Below are 21,753 nucleotides of genomic sequence, written 5' to 3' on the forward strand. Positions count from 1 at the left end.
CGCTGCTGCTGCTGGACTTTGCCGGTGTCAGGCAAGGTGACTTTTGGGAAACCCGGACATGGCTCAGGGATAYGCAGGTGGATCCCCCAGACCTTGTGTCTTCAAAGGGGCTGCCCGGTGCAAACCTGACGGCTGTAATCTCCCTGAGAAGGGGTTTGAGGGCAAAACGCCCCTCGGGACCGGGCGGTGCTGCCCTGCAGGGTGTGCTCAGGACCTGGCGGGTCTGTGCCTTTGTGGCATCTCCTTAGCGCCTCTGCTAGTGTAGATGGCTGGGGTTTATTTGGGCTGTCGGGAGCAGGATTTTTTTCCSCAGCAAAGCCCCCGAGAAATCCTGGGTATCTGGATGGGAGCTCTGTATCATCTGGAGCATCGCTCACATCTCTCTGTGAGCCAAACACGGCAGCATCACCGCCCTACGCCCTGGCAGGGGCTGCCACCCTAGAAGTGGTGTGGAAATTAGGCTGGGAAAGGAAAAAGCAAGAGCTTGCAAGAGTTTGTGGCTGTGTGCTGTGCTGGTCCTGCCGCTGTTGTTGTGGGGCTGCGTAAGRCATTGGTGGCCATGGCTTTGCAGTGCTGGGAGAACAAGGCTGATGAGCGATCTTTGGGGTCGTTGGTGGGRATGCTGAGCCCCAGTAAATGTCTGTGTCACAGTCTTTGGGGCTGGCATTAGGAAAAGGGATGTGTGGGCTGGCTGGGGGCGTGCAGTGCCAGCAGTGAGCAGTGGGTTTTCTCTCTGCTGGTGAGGTTGGTTTGGTTGCTGAAGTGTGAAGCTGCTGAGCATTTTCTTCGGCATCTCTCTGCTGCTCAATGCGGGGCTGTGGCCCCTGTCTGTGACCTCTGTTCTGCTGAGAAGAGCGGGACCACGACTCTTGCTTTGGACTGTGCCTCCTGCTGGGGCCCTCTGTGGTGGCCCCATGGGGAAGGGCAGGGGGAAAAGCCATTCCATTAAGATGGAAATGAGCTGGGAGGGCCCAGCTCTGTTGGATCCCTCCTGTTAGAGCCATTGTGCCTATTCACCGGCTAACTTTCACAAACACTGACTAATTTTGGCTTTTCAGGTGGGAGAATGGCCCCTACCTCCCACCAAAAGCATCGAGGAAAGGGAGGATGGCTTGGCTCATCTGGAAGTCAGGCACTGTCGGTATGCTTGGCTTGAAGGGGCAGGGCTGGTGTCCTGCTTCGCCTTTGTGCAGCCCCATTAACCCAGATTTAATGGTGCCTGAGGAATTTGCCCTCAGCCCCTGGCCTGCTGCAGGAAGGAGGATGTGTGCTTAGCAGGAGCTCAGCCAGCTCTGATGTTGTCTGGGTCTCTGCCTGTCCCAGCCCTGCCTCAGGTAGAGAAATGACTGCAGRGAAGGTCAGACATCCCCATGGGCTGACATCCCTGCTTTTCCCTTCTGGGCTGGGAGGAAAATCCATCATAGATTAAGAGCAAGGTGGAGGTGTGCTATGGCACTTAGGGATGCAGGATGTGGACTCCATCTGCCCCTTAGTGGCTGCTRGATCCTGTCATCCATCTCGGAGACTTTGATACATGGGGGGGTCATTTGTCTCCAGGTCCAGATGGGGGTGGTGTCAGCCCCAGGCTGCTTGGAAGAGCTGCTGTTTGGACTTTTCTAGCCCCCTGCCCTTGCTAATGAAGGGCTTTTCTGACCTGGAGCAGAAAGGATGCTAATGAGAGGCTGGTACTGATGGGGAGGGCAGCAGAAAGGTGCCCCATGGGGTTGGCATTGTGGGGTGGAATGGGAATAGAGGAGCTGGGTGGTGCTGGCTGGTGGTGAGGGTGTAGACCCCTGGGACCACATCCCTGTTTCTCTCCAGTGCTTTCCCTGGATGACCTGTGCTATACCAGAGGTGATCCTGGCGCCTCCCTGCTCTTTGTGTACCCACGGACCAGCTGCCAGCACGAAACCTCCCTGTGGCAGTGAGAGCAATTGTCTACATGGGAAGCAAGTGGGAAAGTTTTATTTAATGGATGCTTAGTTCTTTTAATGCCATTTAGCAGCTGGAGAGAAGGAAGAGAGCCAGTGCTGTGTGACAAGCCGGCTCTCCGCAGACGGAGAATGGGCTGAAGTAGTGGGGAGCATCCCTACAGTCTGGCAGAGAAAGGCAGGATAATGGGATAGTGCTTTAATTTGTCCACGCTTTGTGCTCTTGAGGGCAGCACTGGTTGGTAGCTTTGTGCTGGGACAGATCTGACATGACTGGGGTGCAAGGAGAGCGATGCAAGGAGGGGTCCTGCTGGTAGAGCAGGTGCTGGGGGAAGCATCTCCCTCCCACCATAATCCCTGTATGGGCAAAGGAAACAACACCCRGCTGAAAAAAGCCAGCGTGGTTTTTATTAGCTACAACCCTAATGATGTATTTTGGATTGCTCTCCTGCGTGGATAAAAATTACCAGTCCTTGAACAAAGGGGAAATAAAAAAGTCTCTCTGACCTTGAAGCTGTTCGCTCACTTGTCTTCATTTCATTCCCCTTGGCTGGGGATGCAGGTCAGTTTTGGGTGCTATTTATAGTCCGCTTCGTTTGGTGGTTTTCTTTACAAAGCGAAAGGTTGTCACCTTTGTTTCTGATACTGCAGAGAGGAGCTGCTCTAGGGAAAAGGAAGAATAAATGAGAAATTTCTCAGAGTGTTCCTGTATGCGGGAAACCTTTGTAATCTTTGGAAAGATCAAAAAGCCCTGGACTGCCAACCTGAGCTTCTCGTGTGGAGGTAGCCAGGGTCCGTGGTGCCTTGAGGGATATGGGGTGATGCTTTAYTGTGCTGGCCAGTGGCTGCTGGGGCTGCTCAGAGCCTTTATTTGCTCCAAACAGAGATGGTTTCCCTTTCCAGGCATCTTGGCTCATGTCTCCACATCTGGCATGGTTGGCTTTTGTTGAGACAACATGTTGGCTTGATTCTTCCCTTCCCCTGCCCCCGTGAGGGAAGCTGTGGCTGTGTTGTCCATCTTCACTGCAGCCGCATGTCCACAGAAGCCCCGCTGCTGAAGTGGAATCCCCTTTCCTGTGCCTGCATCTCCTCCTCCAGCCCCATCCCTGACAGACAGACTCATTGGAACAACAAATGTTGCCATAATTTAATTTTCAGGCAAACAATAGTCCGGGGACAATGTTAAATTCATGAAACTGGCTTAATGCGATGACATTTAATGAAGCAATTTGAGCGCTAGCGTGGCTGCGCGTGGCTCTGGAGTAGYGGGGATGCCGCTCCACCCTTGTGGGCAGTCCCTCTTTGGGAACAGGCTGGGAAAAGCTGGTGCTCCAGGGTGAAAGAGGGGGGCTGTCCTGCTGCCCTCCATGCTGTGTGTGCTCTTGTGGTGCTGCTTTCCCGTGCTGCTCCCTGCTGCTGCTGCACCAAGCTTGCGGTTTGGCCCAAAGGGAAGGGTTGATGAGGGTGTTTTGGAGCAGGAGGGGACTTATTTTCTGCAGCCTCTGCTTTCCTTGGACTTTTCCTCCCTTTGGAGCCCTGGAAAGGTTCTTTTGGCCCCCCAGCCTCCTTAGTGGGCCAGATTGAAGCCTCAAAGCCTGTAGCACCCCATCTCCCATGCATGCAGTGCTGGCTCCTCCCTCCAGAGCCACCCTGGGTTGCAATATTCCATGGGCTATTAAGAGGCTGTTCCTTTTGGAGCAAGAGTTAGGACCGATGCAGCCCTGGGAGGGCACAGGTTTGGCTTTGCGRGGTTTGCAGTTCATAAAGCACATGAGAAGAGGCAGTTTGGAGGGTGGAGAAGCCTGGTTGCTTGCTCCAGGGGTAGATTGGATTTGTGCCATCCCACCAGCATCCCTTGGGCATTCTGGCACCAGCAGTGTGTAGGCTTCTGCTGTGTCCCAGGAGAGGGTTCCCAGCAGTTTCTTCCTCCCCTTGATTGACAGAGCCCTGTAGATCTTAATTATGTGCTGGCATCCGCAGAGCAAACCTGGTGCTGCTGTAGCTGGAGGCTCAGTGCTGGTAATGCTGCTCCGTGGGCTGGCAGTTCACAAGGTAAGGGGTTTCCTCGCCTTTGTAGGRACAGCTTACAGTTCTTGCTGGCTGTGATGGACGTCTGGAGCTGTGGGAGTGGGAGCTGGAGTAGTGACAGGTGAAGGGACGATGTTAAATGTACGTGTGATCTTGGTGTGGGTGTTCTTGAGCAGAGCTCAGGGAGGAGGGAGCTGGAGACACGTGGATGTCACTTCATTCCAGAACCCCTGTTCATGTTTCGCACCTTGAAGGACACAGTRTCCACATGTCTCCAGCAGAGCTTTTCTCACCTGCAGTCCTTTCWGTCCCTCTTGTATCCTCCCAGCATCAACCCCTACAAAACCGGAGCTCCACCAAATTCATGTCACTGATGATGATGTACTTCCCAACCAGGACTTAAAACTAAATATTTACTGAAAAAGACTGCTAAATCCTTCTGAGGATGGATTTTGGGCACAACAGAGGTGCTCATGGGCAAGCTTGAGGTCTGTAGAGCAGTTTGCAATCCTKCTGGTCTTGGAGGCTGGGTCAGTGCCTGGTTGTTCTCTGATTTCCCTGACTTTTTGCTTTCTGTTAACATTGGTCAAAAATTAATTGGTAGTTGTAGAGGAGAATGCAACTGAAGAAATTAATGGAGGAAAACATGATGCAGTTTGATGTGTGCAYGCATGTGTGTCTCTCTCTCTCTACATATGTATTTATTTTTCTTTGAAAGTTTCCAAAAATAGGTCTGTGTCTTGGCCAGGGTGACTGCATCTGTAATTAACTAAGGAAAGTGGGTGTCTTGGCGACAGCCATGCAGAAATGCTCAGCATCCTTGGTGGGGCTGTCGGGATGTGGCACACTGGAGGCATCCAGTACTGGCAGCTTTCTTGGCAGAAGGAGGGGAGCAGTCTCTGCCCCTCTTGATGGGAACACTGGATCTGGTTGGGCTGACTGCCACCACCCTTGGTTTCCTGGGGGAGGGTGGTGCTTGTGATGGTTTATGGGAGAAATAGGCAAAGTCCTTTAGAAAGACCCAAACCCTGAAAACTTCACCTTGCGCTATGGCCAGTGCCAGCTGATCCTCACCCTGTGCGAGGATGGAAACTTCCCAAATTGAATTCTCTGTTTATTTCTCCAGGGTTACTCCGTGTTGCTCTCCCTCTCTTTCTGGTATGTTTATGAGCCYCAAGGGATCTTGTTTTTACGCTCAACGTTTAAAATTAAAGATGTGTTTCTAGTAGGTGAGATAAAMACTCCCTGTCTCAGCTGGGGGTTTCCTTCCTGCCTCTCCTTCCCTCCTCGAATKTACCGGTGGGAAAGTGTGAGCCTGCGGCTGGAGCACGTAACCTGGGAATGAGATTCCTGGGCTGTCCCAGGGGGATGAGTCAGCTTCATGCAGGATGTGTGAGCTTTGGCTTCTTCCTCCAGTGGCTTCTCATGTTAAAAGAGGGCAAAAAATTGCTGCCTTCAGCATGGGGATGGAGGAGCAGGGAATGGGGAGGGGGAAATGTGCTTGCTTGAGCTTGAAAGTGTGGTTCACCTTGGTGATGAAGTGCACACCATGTGAYGATGTGGTGTCACATGCAGGTGTTCTTTGAATTGTGGTGACTTGGTTGTGTGGCAGCATCTGCATTTCTGTGGCAGGGCTGGCACAGCCTCTGGTCCCCAAGCAGCTGGATGTGCTGTGTGGCCTGCCTTGAGTGTGTCCCCCTGCTCTTCAGCCACTCATCCCAGAGATGGAGTGCATCTGTATCCTACCAGCCTGAGGAGAGGTGGAGAAGGTTTCCTCTGTGCCCCTTTGAGGAGTCCAGCATCGTGACTTGCCTTGTCCTCTGCAGCCTCAGCCTTCCTGAGCACGTGCAGCTGAGATTGTCCTTCTGCCCACTGCCTGCTCACCTGGAATACTGAAATGACACTGGACTTTATTTTGGAAATGGAAATGATAAAAGAACATTCAAACAGCTCTGGCACTCCCCAAGACCTGGGTGGCTATCAGTGCCCTCCTCCTGGGATGGAAGCACTCCCYTCTCACCTCTGCTTGGCTTCGGTTCCCCCTTCCATGTGCTGTCACACTTATGTGAGCATCCTTGCCACCATGCTGTRAAAGCCTTGGCTAGAAACCCTGCTCATATCTCCAAGTACATGATTTTTTTGGCTGAAACTTGGCCCACTGTGCATTTCTGAGCTGGAGCCAGAGGTGATACCTCATACCTGAAGACCTGAGGTATTTTTGCAGTATCTACTGAGCTCCAAGTCTTGCTCTCAGTGTCCCTGCCATGGGTAGCAGCTCTCACTGGTCAAGGCTGTTGAGTCAAAACTGTTGTTTTTGACCCCTCTAACCTCCCTAATTCTGTTTATGCTCGAGAACAGGGAGAAACAGAGACAGAGAGTGCAAGCGTTTTTTAAATAGCTTGCGAGTTTCTGGTGTTGTTTTTCATCAGGAAAATGATAGTTGTRTAGAAGCAATTAATTGGAGGAAAAGTTTCTGGTAATAAATGTCAAGAATGTTTCAAGGATGGTTTGGATGAAGTACACTTTTTTTTAACGCCTCCCAGCAAAAACAAAGAGAAACAACTACAAAACTTCAAATTTTTTTTTAATTTTTTTTTTTTTTTTGTGTGTGTGAGTGTGTAACGTTTAAGTGCTTTTTTTCCTGCTCAGCCTGTGCTCCTTAAACAAAAGCATGTGTTTTCCTGGCGTGGCTCCCTCGAGGCAGCTCTGCTGGAGCGGAGGGCAGGGGCTGCGGAGGTGATGGCTGCACAAGTCCAGGCAAGTCCTGGTTTTTGGCAGGAGCTGGAGTTCTCCCTTTTTCGGGGCTGGGGGAAGGGAGGGTGGTGATGGACCGTGGTCAGTTCCTTCTCCGGCTTACATCACCCCGTTCTCCTCTGTGCCAGCTGCGGGTGGTGATGCCCGCAGCCAAAAGGAGGAGCAGTCCTGAGGCATGTGTGGAGTACTTTGATATCCCCGGGCAGAAGGTGATAAAGGAAAGAATTAAAGCTTCAGTGTGATGTTAGAGCCTTGGCTGCCTCTCCCGGAGCCGCCATCGCCTGCGGCTTGTGGGCTGTCGGTAACCCCGCTGCGCCTCTTGCTCCCTAGAGCTTGGGGGGGTTGGGGTGGAAAAACTGACATTTTATGGGGGAGGTGATTTCCTGGTGGGGATRTCTGTTCCTGTGCGTGGTCTGAACCATCCCTGAGGTGCCGTGGTTGCGTGAACCTGCCAGCGAGCTCTGCTTGTCCCGGAGCAGCCGAGCCCCGCTGCGCGCTGCCTTCCAGCCGCAGTCGTACCTTTGGCCCCAGCTGTGGGGCTCAGCGCTGGTGTTTTTCATAAAGGCCCTTAATCACATACAGGATGTTTCTGTTTGCTCAAGCAATGAAATCACACAAACAACCCACCCCCAGTTTGGCTTTCGCAGAGCATCAGCTGCTCGACCCAAGTGCTCKGCGGAGCCGGAGCGATCCTCCCCGTTCCTCCTCCAGCTCTCGGCCCGGCGGTGCGGCGGGAGCGCGCCTTTCATGTCGTGGACATGGCCTGGAAAGACGCCCGGCCCTGGGGACGGGATTACATCGGGGCTGGGCTTGGAGTGGGGCTGACTCAGCGCTGGGGAGATCGGCCCGGGCAGCGAGCATCTCGCGGGAGCTGCAGGAAGGCTGGGAGCGCTCCAGCCCGGACCAGCCCTGAATTTTGGGCAGCAGGCAGGCTCCACGTGAGCCACGGTGCCCTGCCAGACTCTCTCCTAAGAGGAGCATGGCTGTTTTTTTGGGTGGGTGGGAGGTTTGCAGGCGTTGTCTCATTACTGGGTGCTGGAGTTGTGTGTTTTTGCATTACCCCAAGTGCTCAGTCCTGGATTAGGGACATTACAAACCTTCCACTGCGTTGTCATTTTTGCTTTGGGCTTTGTCCTTCGGGGTATTAAGCAGAAGGAGAACAGGAATGCGTCAGGGTGGATTGAATTTTTTTTGAAAAAACACCCTGACTTTTCTCACTCCTGTTGCGTGCATTGGTCCCATGGCTGCCGTTTCCATGGTAAAGCAGCGGGCCYGTAACCCAGCCCGCCCCGTGCTCCTCGGCGTTTGGAGGAGCAAAAATCCTCGGAGATGACAGGAATAATTTAACGAGCCATTAACKAGAGTGGGGGGAAACACCGGAGGAGCTGGAGCGGGGTCGGGGTGGGGGTGAGGGGAGGCAGGGCTGGCTTTTGGCAGGGAGCGGGTCACGTTGGCAGCCTGCTCGCCTCGCCTTCGATGTGTTATGAAGTTTTGGAGGTTGCTTGAAAAGTGTCTGGGGAGCGGTGGCGAGCCAAGCGGGCCGCGGGCCAGCTCGCAGCTAAACATGTTGTTGTGTAAAATTGCAGTCAATTAATTTAAGACCTGCCAATTTCAACTGCAAAGCGCTAGGAGGTTCTGTCAAGTTTTCAATGGGATAAAAAGGGGGAAGGGGGGATTAGTTTTCAGCACTTGGAAGGGCAAATACTGATCCTCTGCCCAAGTCTGAGAAGTACCTCCTTCTCTCTCTGCTTCTTTTGCTTGCGGTAAACTCAGCCTCCACTGATATTAAAAGTCCTTCTGGTGTGCGCTGTCGGACTGAGATAGTTGAAGGATGTCAGACAGAACCCAGTGGGGTGCTCATGACCATTTCAGGGCTTGGGGAAGCACTGGCTGCAAGGGGGATGACCCACTCCCCTTTGACTTTGCAGTATTCCTCCTCCATAGTCTTGTGGGGAGTATCCCCTCTCTGGCATTCCCAAAGTGGTCTTCCCCAAACTGACTGTTTCCTGCAAGCCTGCAGGTCCTGGGCATGCTGGGTGATGCACTGGCTGTCTGAAATAGAGGAGGAGCTGGAAAATGCTCAGGACAGGCCCAAGGGATCCCCTATATCTCCTGAGTGCAGCCCTGGAGGTCAGAGCCCTCCTCATGATGAGGTGCATAGGCTGGTCCTCACCATGCAAGGAGACAGCCTGCCCCAGAGAGCTGATGGCCAGGTGGGTGAATCCCAAAAAGACTTATTGCCCCCATTTTATGGTGGCAGTAGGGCAGTGCTGCTCTGCACAGAGCCCTTCATTCTGGCTGTGCCCTCCCTTCAACTACTCCCTGYGCCTGTTATCCTCTCGTCCTGCAAGAACACAGAACCCTCCGTACCGGGGCCTGGACTGAAAATTTGGCTGAGGTTTTGCCCTCTTTATTGCAACTTTTGTTAGAAAAGTGTTTCCTGGGTTCTGGGGATTGTGTATTTGTATGTGCATCTGCAAGCTGGCTTTTTTTTTTCTTTCCTTTTTATTTTTTTCTTATTTTACAGCTTAAGGAAACTTCTGAGAAAGTGCAGCTCTGCTGTGAGTAAGAGTCATGAGACTAGTGGGGCGAGCCGGCTTTGGCTGTTCCCCTTGGGCTGCTGAGGGCTGAGCGCCTTCTTGGGGCTGCTTGAGCAGGGGATTTGTGTCTCAGCTCTTCCCTGTCCTCATCCCAGCTTGCTCTTTCATCTATGAAAGCACTGTAGCTTAGATTTACACACGTGTGTTCATGTGTCTTTCCTTTTTGTGGTGTCATCCCTTGGCTATTGCTATCACCTCTGCCATCACGACCCTATGTCCCCAGGACACCTTCTCCAACCACTGTTGCTTTTTGCTTCATCATCAAAGGTGTAAATCCTCTTCTCCCAGGCTCCTGGGGCTCAGATCCAGCTTTGAACCCTACCACGTCCAGGGGTTTGTGCTTTTCAGTGCAAGGGCTTTGCTCAGCCCCTGTGTGTGCGGTGGAGCTGCTGCACATCCCTGCAGGGCTGYAGCCTGGCTGCTGCTGCTTGTGGCTGGCAGGAGAGGGGATTTGGAGGCAGGTCCCTCTAGAGCCAGGCTCTGCTGCTCAGGCACTGCTGTCTGCGGACTTCCCCAGAATATATTAAGCGTAATTTCCTCCTGCTTCGCCGGAAGCTTGTTAATATTTCACTGGGGCACGGGGGCAGACTGCAAAGCTTGTGCTTCAAAGGAGGGCAGCTTTCAGCAGCTCTGGGGTTAGCTCTTGGTTTTCCTGGCTTTTGCTGTAACTCGTTCTGTGGTTTTGAGAATAGGTAAAAAAAAAAAAGGCAACCAGCCAGCAGAGGAGAAAACCCAGGCTAAGCCCACCAGGCCAGTCATTGCTKGTATGTCTCTGCCTCACTGAGCCARGCTGTGGCTCTGCTGGCTGCTCAGCTCCACTCTTCCTGCACTTACATTTGGGGAAAAAATTGTAAATTCATGTCTGGGTGCCTTGTGAGCCAGCTTGGGTTTGGGGTGACTGGGAGGGGACCCAGTGCAGCCTGCCTGTGCCCAGCATGGCTTGCGAATGGGCTGAGGTGGGTTCCCCTTCCCAAAGAAGAGCTTTTTGGGAATGACTTTCAGGGAATTACTTTTGCCTGATCCTGGACTCCACAAATCGGAGCAGGATTGGCCCTCCAGGAGCAATAACAGAAGAATTACTGCATTGCATGGGCGTCTTTATGTGTTTTTTAAACTGTGTGTCCTAATTATAAATAATGGCTGTGATATGAGATATGATTATGATGGATGGTGATTCTGTATTCCGTGTGCATTAGCGGCTTTAACCTTGCTGGGGTAATTATGTCTCATTTCAAATTCTGATACTATTTATTTGAGGTAGGGGACTGGGAATTTAATTTCTACTGCTTTGTCTTTTAGTATTATTATTATTTGAAAAGGATACCTTTGCAAAATTGTTTTTTAATCATTCCCTCCAGTTGGCAGCACCAGTTTATTAATATTTTCAGTGCCCATGTGGGGCTGTTTTGRAAATGTTTGGAAAGGTAGATGTTTTGGGGGAATGTGAAGCTGAGGGCTGATGGGTAGAGAGGAGTTCTTGTTCCTTCAAGACACTGGTGTGCACCCTGCCAGTTTCAGTGTTCCCCGAGAAGCTGCCTTTGGCACTGCCTGGTGCTGCTGACCCACGTGTCCCTGCCAGCCTGGGCTCCCTCCTCACACGAGGTCCCTGGAGCTGCAGGAAGGGCTGAGCCATCGTGCTGCCCACCCCCTTCCCGTCTTCGATGGCACATTTAATTAAAAACCGCATCAACCCGAAGATTGTGCACGTGGTCCTTAATCAGTTTGAAGTCTCTGTGAGAATAAAGTAATTATACTACTCGTTTGGTTACAGTAATTAAAACTTTAATTAACATCATTTCCCACCCCTTGGCCTCCCTTTACAGATATTCAGGAATGTGATGGGTGCCTGCCAGGTTTGCATCTCAGGATAATGCTGTTTATTTGGGGGCTGTTTGTGTGTCCCCATCTCCATTCCCTCCAGAACTGGGCTGGGAAGGTCCATCTGTGCTTGGCCATGTGGAAATGCTCCTTGGTCAAGGTGCTGGCAAGTCCTGCCAAGGACTCAAGCAGCTCTGCTTGAGGTCCCCTAGAAGTGGTGGGAATGCTGGAGTGCGTGGTAGGTGTTCCTTAAGTTCTCCTGAGAACTTGGTTTTGGATGTGGTGTGTGGCCTGGCCTGGTCTTAACAAGAGCCAGGCTTTGAGAGGGCAGCCCTGCATTCCCAGGAGGAATTCTTTAAGGAGATAGCTAGGCTTTTTGTTTCCCATTGCATGGACCTGCAAGAGCCGAACTCACRACGATTTGTGGCCAGGTGCTATTGTACCTGAAAGCTCAGGGTGGGCTCCAGCCTCTCTGCACCCCACTTTACCTCYCTGGGTGAGCCCTGTGGTCGGTGAAGGGCTCTGTGTTGGCCAACGGGACCTCCCTGAGAGTCTGCAGAAGGGATTGCTGCCTGCAGAAGCAGGGCAGGGAGTTCTGCATCAGTGCCAAAGGAAATCCATGCTGTGTAAAACCTGAGCTCTTAAATATCTTGAGCATCCTCAGGGAAAGCAATCTCTATATTTAAATCTTCTCAGTCTCTCCTTTGAAATTGCTCYGATGCACAGACTGAAGGGCCTAATTTCCATCCTGTTTTGAGCAGGGAGCCCCCTGCAGACATGGGGTTTTCTTCGCAATGAGTTCAGCGTGGTGGGGAGCCACGGCCCCATGGCTTTTCCCTAGCTTTTTTGGAGACATGGAGAAGGATCTGATGTAGGCAGGGATGTAGCTCTCTGGGTTGGAAATGCTCTAGTGGGGGGCAAAAGCTTGGAGTATAGGAATGAAATTTTAAAATGTGAGCAAGAAGGGAAGATCAGAGAATTTAGCAAAYACATCAAAAGCTCATGCTGGAGTGAGTGAGAGGGTCTAAGTCTATTACAGGCAAAATATTTGCAGGCACTCTGGTGTGCTCAGTGTGAAGCCAGGCTTAGCTGGCTGTTATCACCAGGATCACTGGCCATGGAATGTTGGAGGATTTCTTCTCTAATCTTGAAGGTGTTTGTGTTTGGAGCAKGGACTGTTTTGTGAGGAAAGGCAGRACCTGGAGTTTTGATTGTGRYRTGCTGATAGTGGAGCTGTTGATGAGAAAAGGTTAAAAAAAAAAGTGTGGCTGTAAMTTTCTGCCTTCTCCTGATGCCATGRGTTGCATTCCCATGAAGTCYATCCTGTTATGTGTGATTTTGTGTGATTTTGTCATTGAAYCCATAAGAGATTCTGCAGGCCCAGACCTGCTGCCTGTGCTGGCCCTTAATATTTAATGACACTGTGCCCTGCAATATTTAGACCCTGATTGTTTATTGCTTATCAGCTTCTCCTGGGCAGTCTGGTGTGATTTGTCCACGGAGATAAAACACCAGGACAGCCCAGAGCTGCAGTAAAAAGAGGGCTGATGGGTAGGAAGGGATCAAAGCTGGTGTTAAACGGGTGAAGCTGAACCCGCCATGCCGTCGGTGTTGTCCTTGTCCCTGTGTGGAGGTGAATGGGCGGTGGATTTGTTCTGTTACAGCCACCTTGCTGCAGGAAATGGCTTTTGGCTCTCATGCTGTGGAAATAGTGACTGCTGCACTTGTGTGGCTGGAGCTGAATGAGTGGGGAGCTGACTGGGGGTGCAGGAGGTGTCAGAGACTGATGGAGGGGTGAAAGCAGACACRAGCCATCCTACAGAGGCAGCCCTATTGAAACAGGGCTTGACTGGTGCTGAATCTGTGTGCGGGGCTGCTGGGCRGGGACCTGACCAGGGGATCCTAAACAGTTCCCCCTCTTGGGGTGTGTCCCTGCACAGCCTCTGCTTTGTGGGCTTTTCCTGCCMCTGGCTCCTCTGTTTGCAAGGCCAGCAGCCCCTGCCCGGTCCTCAGGCAGCTCCTCTCTCACTGCTGTGTTGTTTAGGGACCAGGAAGGAAACAGCTATTTTCCTGGAGCCGAGAAGGGAGGAGGGATCCAGCTGATCTCCAGCTGTGCTGCAGCCCCGGGAGCTCATACTTCCTCCCTGACATGTCCCTGCCAAAGGCCTGCCACCCCCTCCCTGCCTTTTTCCCTGGAAAGGGACCGGTCCMCATCCCTGCTCTCAGGCAGCAGAGAACCCCTGGCCATAGGCAGAGACTTTCCCTGACCACTGCTCAATGTCCCAAGTGGACAAAGGAGGGTGAGGGTGGTGGGACAAGCCTTTAACATTTGTGTTGGGATTATCTTGGTCTGGTTGCATTTCTGGGCAGAAGCTCAGGAAAGGAGGTTTATGCTGCCCTGTTGAGCTGAGCAGAGGTAAATAAGTGATGCTTTGGATTTGCAGAATAAATATMAATTTCTARGCTATGGAGAAGCTGGGGATGGTGKYTYTGGGTTTGCTCTGCTTGCTGTGATGGGCTGTGTGTTGAGGAAGACCAGTAGCCAAGGGTTTGGCTGATGATCTCTTTGGAGGAACCAATGCCTTGGCAGTGGAAGAGATGTCTTTTGTCTTGAAAACTCCATATTGAGTCCTTCAGGTGAAAGCTTTCTCCCCAGGGCCTTCTATGGAAAGTTTAGGTATTAACTCGCCCCAGGCTGGTCACGTGCAGTGTGAGTCCTGTGGGAGCTGGGAGGGTGACACATTGCCATGGCTTCATTCATGCCTTTCATGCCTGGGGCCTGCTGGGACTCCTGGGATGCCTACAGTAATTAATGAACTGGAGAAAAAAAAATCCACTATTTCTGTGATGTGCTCTGCCCTTCACTGCCGTCACCCAGGGCTTTATTTTTACATGGAGAAGAACATGGGATGCACAGAGGAGATCCCTGTTGCATTTTGCTTTGTTCTCTTCCTGCCCTTACTTTCCATTTTGCAAGGCTAAAATTCCTTCTGCATCCTTTACTAGGCTTTCCTACCTCCACAGCTCCCTCCTCTCTTCCCAAGGAGGGAAAGCAGGACTGTCTTACMYGCCTGTGCTCCCATCCCTCGAGAGGGACATTTCCATGGTGGGCTGTGGTGCTGCCGTTTCACGGGATGTTCATGCTGGGATGGGCACAGGCACTGTGCTGCTGGAGGTACAGTTTTGGTTTTGAGCCGCTCTGCCGTTCCGTCCCCAGGGAATTGATGCCCTGGCAGCTGCCGTGCTGCCCCCAGGGACAGCCTGGGATTCCTGACAGTTCTCTTTGCCTCGGAGGCAGAGCCCTTGCGGATCGTGCAGGGTCGGTGGCTGYGCACAGAGGTTAAATTGCATCGCTGTTGCTTGGCTGAGGGTCAGCAAAGACCGAGGACTGCCACCTTGCCAGGCCATGGCATCACATGGAGGGGTCTCTGGGGTCCCCAGCCCCCTTCCCTTGTGCCACTCAAGCGCCTCCCTCTCCGTCCCTGGCAGCCCCATTGATTTGCTTGTTGGGGGCCCCCTCTGACTGCCTCAGCCCTGAGYGATGCTGATTGGGAAATAATTGCAATAACAATAGAGATATTTTGCTCCTGAGTGACTAGACGATATGAACTGGGCTCTGAGCCAAGAGGGTTTTGAAGGGCAAAGCTGAGGAATCAATGGCTCGAAACTGCCGGAGCTGCCATGGGGCTGGGGGGGACAGGGGTGGGACAGGGGTGGGACCTGGGGCTTTATTTGGGATGGAAGTGGAGCAACTGCCTTAATCCATCCCACATTGTGTGCCTCTCAGTGAGGGGGTGTGTCTAATTCCTCCTGGCAATTCGTATTATCCATCAGTCCCTCCTGCACCCGATTTGACTCTGTCAAAGGTTCTTCTCCTGTGCATTACCCTGGCACTCGCTCTCTCTTTCCAGCAGTTCAGTTTTGGTACAGAAAGATGGGAAGGATTTTTTTGACAGTGTCTTAATTCTGTCAAAATTGCTGCAACAKTGTGTTAGGCTGTACTACCTGTCCTGCTGATGGAGCAATGCTGGCAGACCTGGTAGGARAGATTTTGGGAAGGTTTGCAGATGGTGGGTGAGGAGCTGGTCAGTCCTGTGCTGTGCCACATGGGCTGGTGCTGGTGTAACTGGCTCTGCTGAGCCTGCTTAGCATGGTGGAGCGCCGCTTGTGTGGGTGGCTGAACAGCAGGAAAAGATGGAAATGAGTTTAAATGAAAGAAAAAGGTGGTTGAAAAGTTTTSGGGATGGTGTTACCATGTTTTGGGGGCCTGCTGGGCAGAGTTGCCGCCCTGCCTTCCTCTCTCTTCTCTTTCCTATGGCAAACCCCAGTGCCTTCACCCACATCCCAGAGAGGTGCAGTGAGTGCATCTGTCCTCAGGATCCTGCCTGGGATGGCACACTGGCAGTCACACGTGCTTCAAAAGCAGCTGGGCAAACCCGTGTCGCATCTGCTGGATTTGTAGCTGAGCATTGGAGCATTGATCTAGATTAAGTATCTCCTTCTTTTTTGCTTCATGGTACCGATATGATTAAAGTCCTAATATTCTCCAGTGCAGGGTGATGTTGGGCACAGGACAAAAGCCTGGCTTGCACTCATTTTTATCAAGGGAATGGGTTTYACTGAGTGGAATCGGGCAGCTCACCTTGCTCCTCGGCAGGCTGGTGGTGAGGCAGGAGCATCCCAGCCCTGTGTGAGCAGCCAGTGAAACCTTCTCCTGCAGAGGAGGCCGGGAGGACAGGACCCAGCTCTGCCAGGGTGGAGCAGCCTGCAGCTGCCTGTCCAGCTGGTGGGAGGTGTCTGATCCTGGGACATTCCTGCACCCGGAGGTGTCTGATCCTGGGACATTCCTGCACTGGCAGCTGGCGGGATGGCCGGCAGGGTGGGAGCCAGGGTGCTGGCTGCCAGCCTCCCTGCATAGCTGGGATGTTTCTGTGGGGCCCATCCTGCCCTCGGTCCCTGGCGAGCTCTTGTGAGGTGTGTCCCCAAAGCTGTGCACAGAGCAGCCAGAGYGTGAGCCCTGGTGCAGTGTGGCTGAGGAACTCCTGATGGTGATTTCCTGGTTATCTGAACAAAACCAGAGGTGAATCCTCAGCACCCTGGACACTGAGGTTTGGTGAGCTGCAATACTGAGGGAGGGAGCAGGAGCCACTGCCTTCCCGTCCCTGCTCATGCTGGTGCCCCCCTCTCCAGCAGCACCCAGCTCCCAAGGCTGTGCCCATGGGACAGATGATACCATGGCCCTGCAGCTGCTCCTGTCCCTGCCTTTTGCTGCCCCTTTCTGGGTGGAGGAAAGAAGATTGTGTGTCTACTTGGAGCAGCTGATCCAGGAATTTCATTTAAACCCTTTCCCTTCGTTTGGAAACCGGAGAGGGGTGTGTGCGTGGCAGCTGCTGGTCCTGGGGAAAGGCATGTGGAGGGGCAGCTGGTGTCCCTGTCTGCACTGCCTTGCTGCCTTGGGGTGAGCCCAGGCCGTGTGCYGGGAGAGGCTGTGCAGGCTGACACCCCAAGGCAATTCCATTCCCCAGCAGCCCCCCGGGCTGGACACGGGATGTGCCTTTTCCAGCTGTACTCTTGTCAGYGTGGTGTTGTGTGACACTATGCAGCAGTTGTCACCTCTGCCCCGGGGTGGCCAGGCTGCACAGGCCTCCTGTTGTCTCTGGGAGGTGGCCCATGGCTTGGGAGGGGGGCAGCTCTGCCAGGACCCTCTCCTCTCTGCCTGGTCCTGTGCCTTTTGGGTGGAAGGTGCCAAAATCACAGCAGAATGCTGGGGGTGTTGCATGGCCCCGCTCTCAGGGAGGGGATGTGTACACCTGCTGCTTTGGGTGTGGGAGCCTGGGGCTTCCATGGTGCCCGAGCTGTGAGCACCAGTGGCCTGTGGGGAAGGTTTCAGTCTGGGGCTGGACTCTGCCCTCCACCCGTGTCAAAGCATCTTCCCCCTCCCCACTCAGGGATGTGCTGCAGAGCTGCTCTCTGGTAAGATGACAGGGCAGGAGGGAACCAGGACATGGGCACAGGTGGGGCAGGGACCTCTTTCCAGCATCCTCTCTCCAYAGCCTGGTCTTGTCCCTGCCTGCTCAGCCTGTGTCCCCGATGGACATCCCTGGTGCTGGGGAACTCTCTGCTTCCTCCAGCGCGTGTCGAGAGGGAAGAGGGGAGCCTTTGAAATGCACTCCCATAAATAAGCCTTTCTTTGGCGCTGCCCGTCAGCACCGTGCGAGCCCCGTGGAACTGGAAAGGGTCCCCGTGAAAAGGCTGCCGAGTGTGTTTCAGGCAGATAAGTCCCTGCCTTTGAAGTGTGGCAGGCGGGCAAAAGCGCCCTCCTCTTGTAGCTGCTGCCAGCCGCTGCGAATTAATCACAGCCCTGCACAGATAAGAGTACAAAGCCTGGCTGAGCACTTCTCCTGCCCGGAGGAGGGGTCTGCGGGGGACCGCTTGGGACCCGGGCTGGAGGCTGGAGAGCCTGGAGGTGGGGAGATGTAAGGCTGGGGTGGGAGAGCCCGCGGGAGGAGCGGCTGTGCGGSAGTGAGGAGCCCCCTCTAACCGGTGCTGGGCTTGTGGGGTGTCCCCTGCGAGTGTGTCGTCTTGAGATGTGGTTTTGGTCCTGTGAGGAGCCAGTGGCCCACCCAAACACCCCCCAGACCCCAGACAGATCTCTGCTGGCACGTGCTAAATCCAAAAGCAGCCTTGGCATGTCTGCAGCTGCCTTCCCTCTCCGGCTGTGCTTCCTCCCTCTCCACCTGGTGTCCCTGGCCCCGATGAGCTGTAAAGCCCTGTCCTCCGCTGCCGCCCGCCTCTGGACCCACTGCCAGCGCTGGGTGGGTGCCAGGTCATGGCTGCTGCCCTGCATTCCTCTCATTGCCTGTCTTTCCAAAAGCCAGCCCCGGGAGCACGGGAAGTGCTCCTCTCTACCTCGTGCCCATTGCTGGTGCTGTAAGGATGTTGGGAGATTTTCCTCCTGGTGGTTGCTGATGGGCAGTGGGAYGGTGGTTATGACAGTGGGGAGGTGCCTCCTCACCTGGAGAAAACTGAACACCTTGCCCAGGGCAGAAGCATGCTGATATGGAAGGAGCTGGTTTTTAGCAAGATGATTGTCCTCGCCTCCTCCAGAGCCTTATATGGGATGGCAGCTCCTTTCTCCAGTCAAGACAAAGCCATCCCCAGGAACCCCCTCTGCGTCTGTGGGGAGAGGATTTTGCATATGCCCAGCTGGGATGTGCTGTGTGCAGTCACTCACTACKCTGGGATCCCCAAGGGTTGGAGAGTCGCACCCCATCCTTTCCCTCATTCTCCCTTTGTCAGGGTTCTCATCTTCTGGGAGTGCACATCTTAAACGCTTCCCTTTCAGAGTGAAGCTGTGCTGGGTGCTGGCCTCACGGGGTGGGCTCCTTGTTTGAGTGGGGAGGGTGGGCATGTGGGTTTCTGGCAGAGCAGCCCCTGGGCTTGCTTTGAGACGATTCACTCAAGCAGGGAGCTGATAATTTCATGYCTCTGGTTTTCCCCATGTACTTAACAAGGCAGCAGCCCTCCCAGCCACCCCTCACTCCTGCTCCTGTGCCTCTGTACAGCCCCAGGAGCTGGTTGCCCCTTGGGGCTCCTGCAGCTCCTGGGAGGAGGCAGCACCGCCGAGCTGCTGCCTGAAGCCAGCCCGAGGCAGGCAGGAGCGAGGGCAGGAATCCTGAGCAAGAAATTAGTGTGAGTAATTATTAGTATTGGGTAATTATATCAGCGTCAGGATGAGGAGAAAGGTTAATGTGTTTATTTATTTATTTATTTATTTATGGTAAATGCCTTTTCCCCTGGGTGGGAAGGCAGGCAGGGTGGGCAGGAAGGAGTGTGTTTCTGAGGGGGTCTGCTCTGATTAAACTGCATCCTCTCCCCCCTTCCCTACTCCCAGCTACCCTGAGGGTACAGGAAGGAGGAGGAAAATGGTCCCTTGGTGTGTTTGTGCATTCCTTGTGCTGCTCCACTGTGCTATAGTCCAAACAGCCCATCCTCATGCTGCGAGCCAGGATGGTAGGTTCATGTTGGGCTAATCCTGCTCGAAAGGCCTGGTGCTGGGTTCCTCACCTACAGCTGTGGGTGCTGTAGGCAGTTGGGTCCTGTGGGARGGGTCTGGGATTTCTCTGCTCACACAGGCTGCTCACAGAAGCTGTGGGTGCCCCATCCCCAGGGTGTTCAAGCCATGTTGGATGGGCCTTTGAGCAGCCTGGTGTAATGGAACCAGGGAGCTGAAACAGACATGTCAGAACTAGATGATCTGTTAGTTTTCTTCCACCCAAACCTTCCTGTGGTTCTATGGTCTCCTCATACTGGAGAAGAGTGTCAGGATGTGTTTTCCTATCATGAGCTAACTCAGAATCTCCCTGTGTGCCCTGCACTTTGGCCAACCAGAAAACCTTGATTACCAGGTCTTAAAAATTTGATTTTCCTGAATCCCAAACACACCTACAGATTATCCTTAATGGGGGGAGAGGTGCCGCAGAGAAGGGTTCCTGTGTGTGCGTGGCCCCACCAGAACATCCTGACGTGTGTCAGGCTGGGTTCCAGCCCTSTTTGACTACCGAGAGTATTTTTAGGCTCTTCTTGGAGCCTCAAATTAACTGGAAGTGCTTCATGTCTGTTGTTTTTTTAATACATCTCTTTCTCTTTCCCAGCACTGCACAGTGCAATAATGTAATGGGGAAATTACCCCGCTAGTTAAAAATTACTGCCAGCGCGCCATCCAGCCATAGATCTATTTTAGAACCAGGGTAAAACTGTATCGATTATTCTGTGCCGCAACTGCAGCCCGTAAAAGGGTTGGAAAGGTGCGTTTGTCACTTTGCCACAGCAAGGTGGGGAGATGGTGCCTTGCTGGGAAGTGGAAGGGGTGCCCCATTGCCCTTGTCCAGAGAGCTGGCTTGGGCAGCWCTTCGTAGGGGAGAAGCTGAGAGCTGGGAGGGGAATGACCTGTGAGGAGGTGTGGGGTGGCAGGGTTGTGCTCTAGGGGTGATGCTGGGTACCCCTGAGCCAGGAACAGGGGGTCCATGTGGCCCTTTACTACAGGTGTCTGGGGCTTGACCTCCTATGACATTTGGAGTAGGAGCAAAGATGGTCCTGGACATGGGCAGATACCCTGGGCAGAGGCTTGAGGTACCTCTGGGACTCAGTGGCGCTAAGTGTGGGGCTGATGGGGAGCAGAGTCTTTGTAGGGGTGTAGCAAAGGGTGCTGGAAGGTGGATCAGTAACAGGACCACAGGTTAGGCCTGTGGTGGGATGTACAGGAGCTTTTTGGCTGTGCCATGAGCTCCCAAGAGTTAGCCTGGCCCTGCAAGCCCAGTTGCCACATCCCTGGGGAGAGGGCAGCCCCTTTGCTCACTGCTATGCAGGACTCATCTCTCTCTGGTTGCTCAGGGGTCTCTTTCTTAATTAAATACATTTGTTTTGTAAAACTGCCTAAAAATAATCCAGGGCTGGTGCATGCAGGAGGCTGGCAGTGAATCAAAGGCGCCGCTCTAATTAAACGGGCCCCGGTTTGTTTGTGAGTCGCATACATTTCCATGCTAATCAGCTGCACACCGGGATCCTGCTTTCCTGGCCCGTATCCTCCTGATTGGGAACTGCAAATGCCGGYGGCAATTTATGGCAGGAGGGGACGAGGTGGCCGGGATGCTGGGGCTGCTGTGGGGGCACAAGGGGTGGGAGTGGGTGTGATGATGGGGGCAGGGCTCTGGGTTGCATTTGGGGAGTGCTTCAAAGCACCTRATTTGCCCCTGTGCTGTGATCCTGAGTCCTGCAGATGGGGTTGCTGGACCAGGTCCTGTGTGTGCCAGCACCAGTGAGGAGCTGATCCCAGGCAGAGTTTGTTCCATTTCACTGGGCACGGTGCTTCGCTGCCTATGGCTGGGATTTTTACAGAATGTGCTTCTGGTGTGGATCCCACCCCATCCCATCCCATCCCATCCCATCCCATCCCATCCCATCCCATCCCATCCCATCCCATCCCACCCCCTGAGCCATTTCTGTGGCAATGTCCCCCTTGAGGCTGTCCTGTGCCAGGGGACAGCCCAAATGCTGGGGTATCACAAGCGATGGCCTGAGCAGGAGGTGTCTCGGGGAGGTGTCAGTCAGGCTGTGCTGTGTGGCAGAGCTGAGTTCAGCCCTGTGGGGTGTCTCCAGCCCCACGGTGCTCCTGATGTGCCGATCACCGGGACAGGCAGGAGCCGGCGTGCTTAGGAAGAGCTTTAACGTAATTGCGAGCCATGAGGAGATTAAAGCCTTCGCCGTGTTCCTGCTCGGGGAACAAAGGCGCTTTCTGAACCTCTGTTGACCTCCAACTTCCTTGAGACCCTCTTGACTTCCCCGGTCACGAGTCTAAGTGTTTCCTGTGATGGATGGGCTGCCGGGAGCCCGGGAGTGCTGCCTGGCAGGGCTTGCAGCGGGGCAATGTGTGTGCTGCTCTCGGCGCTGCTAGGGCGAGACGGGGTTTGGTGCTTTGCTGCAAGCTGGGGGCTCCTCTGCTCCATGCAGAATTGGAGGGGCTTTGGGGCCGAGCAGCAGCMCAGAGTGGGGTGCAGTGTGAGAACYGGKGGTGTGCCCTCCTTCCCTGGAGAGAGATGAATGCCATCAGCATGAATGYGGTG

The 21,753-nt window shown here is 53.6% G+C and overlaps 1 protein-coding gene across 2 annotated transcripts in view; it reads left to right on the forward strand.

The window, feature by feature from the left end:
• The window catches only part of PLXNA1 (plexin A1), a 113,691-nt gene that overhangs the window by 27,359 nt on the left and 64,579 nt on the right, over window positions 1–21,753 (forward strand). The gene's annotated exons all lie outside the window — the stretch shown is intronic.

This window comes from Malurus melanocephalus, unplaced genomic scaffold, assembly GCF_030028575.1.
Source record: "Malurus melanocephalus ecotype Western Australia unplaced genomic scaffold, MMel_1.1 scaffold_24, whole genome shotgun sequence".
NCBI lineage: Eukaryota > Metazoa > Chordata > Aves > Passeriformes > Maluridae > Malurus > Malurus melanocephalus.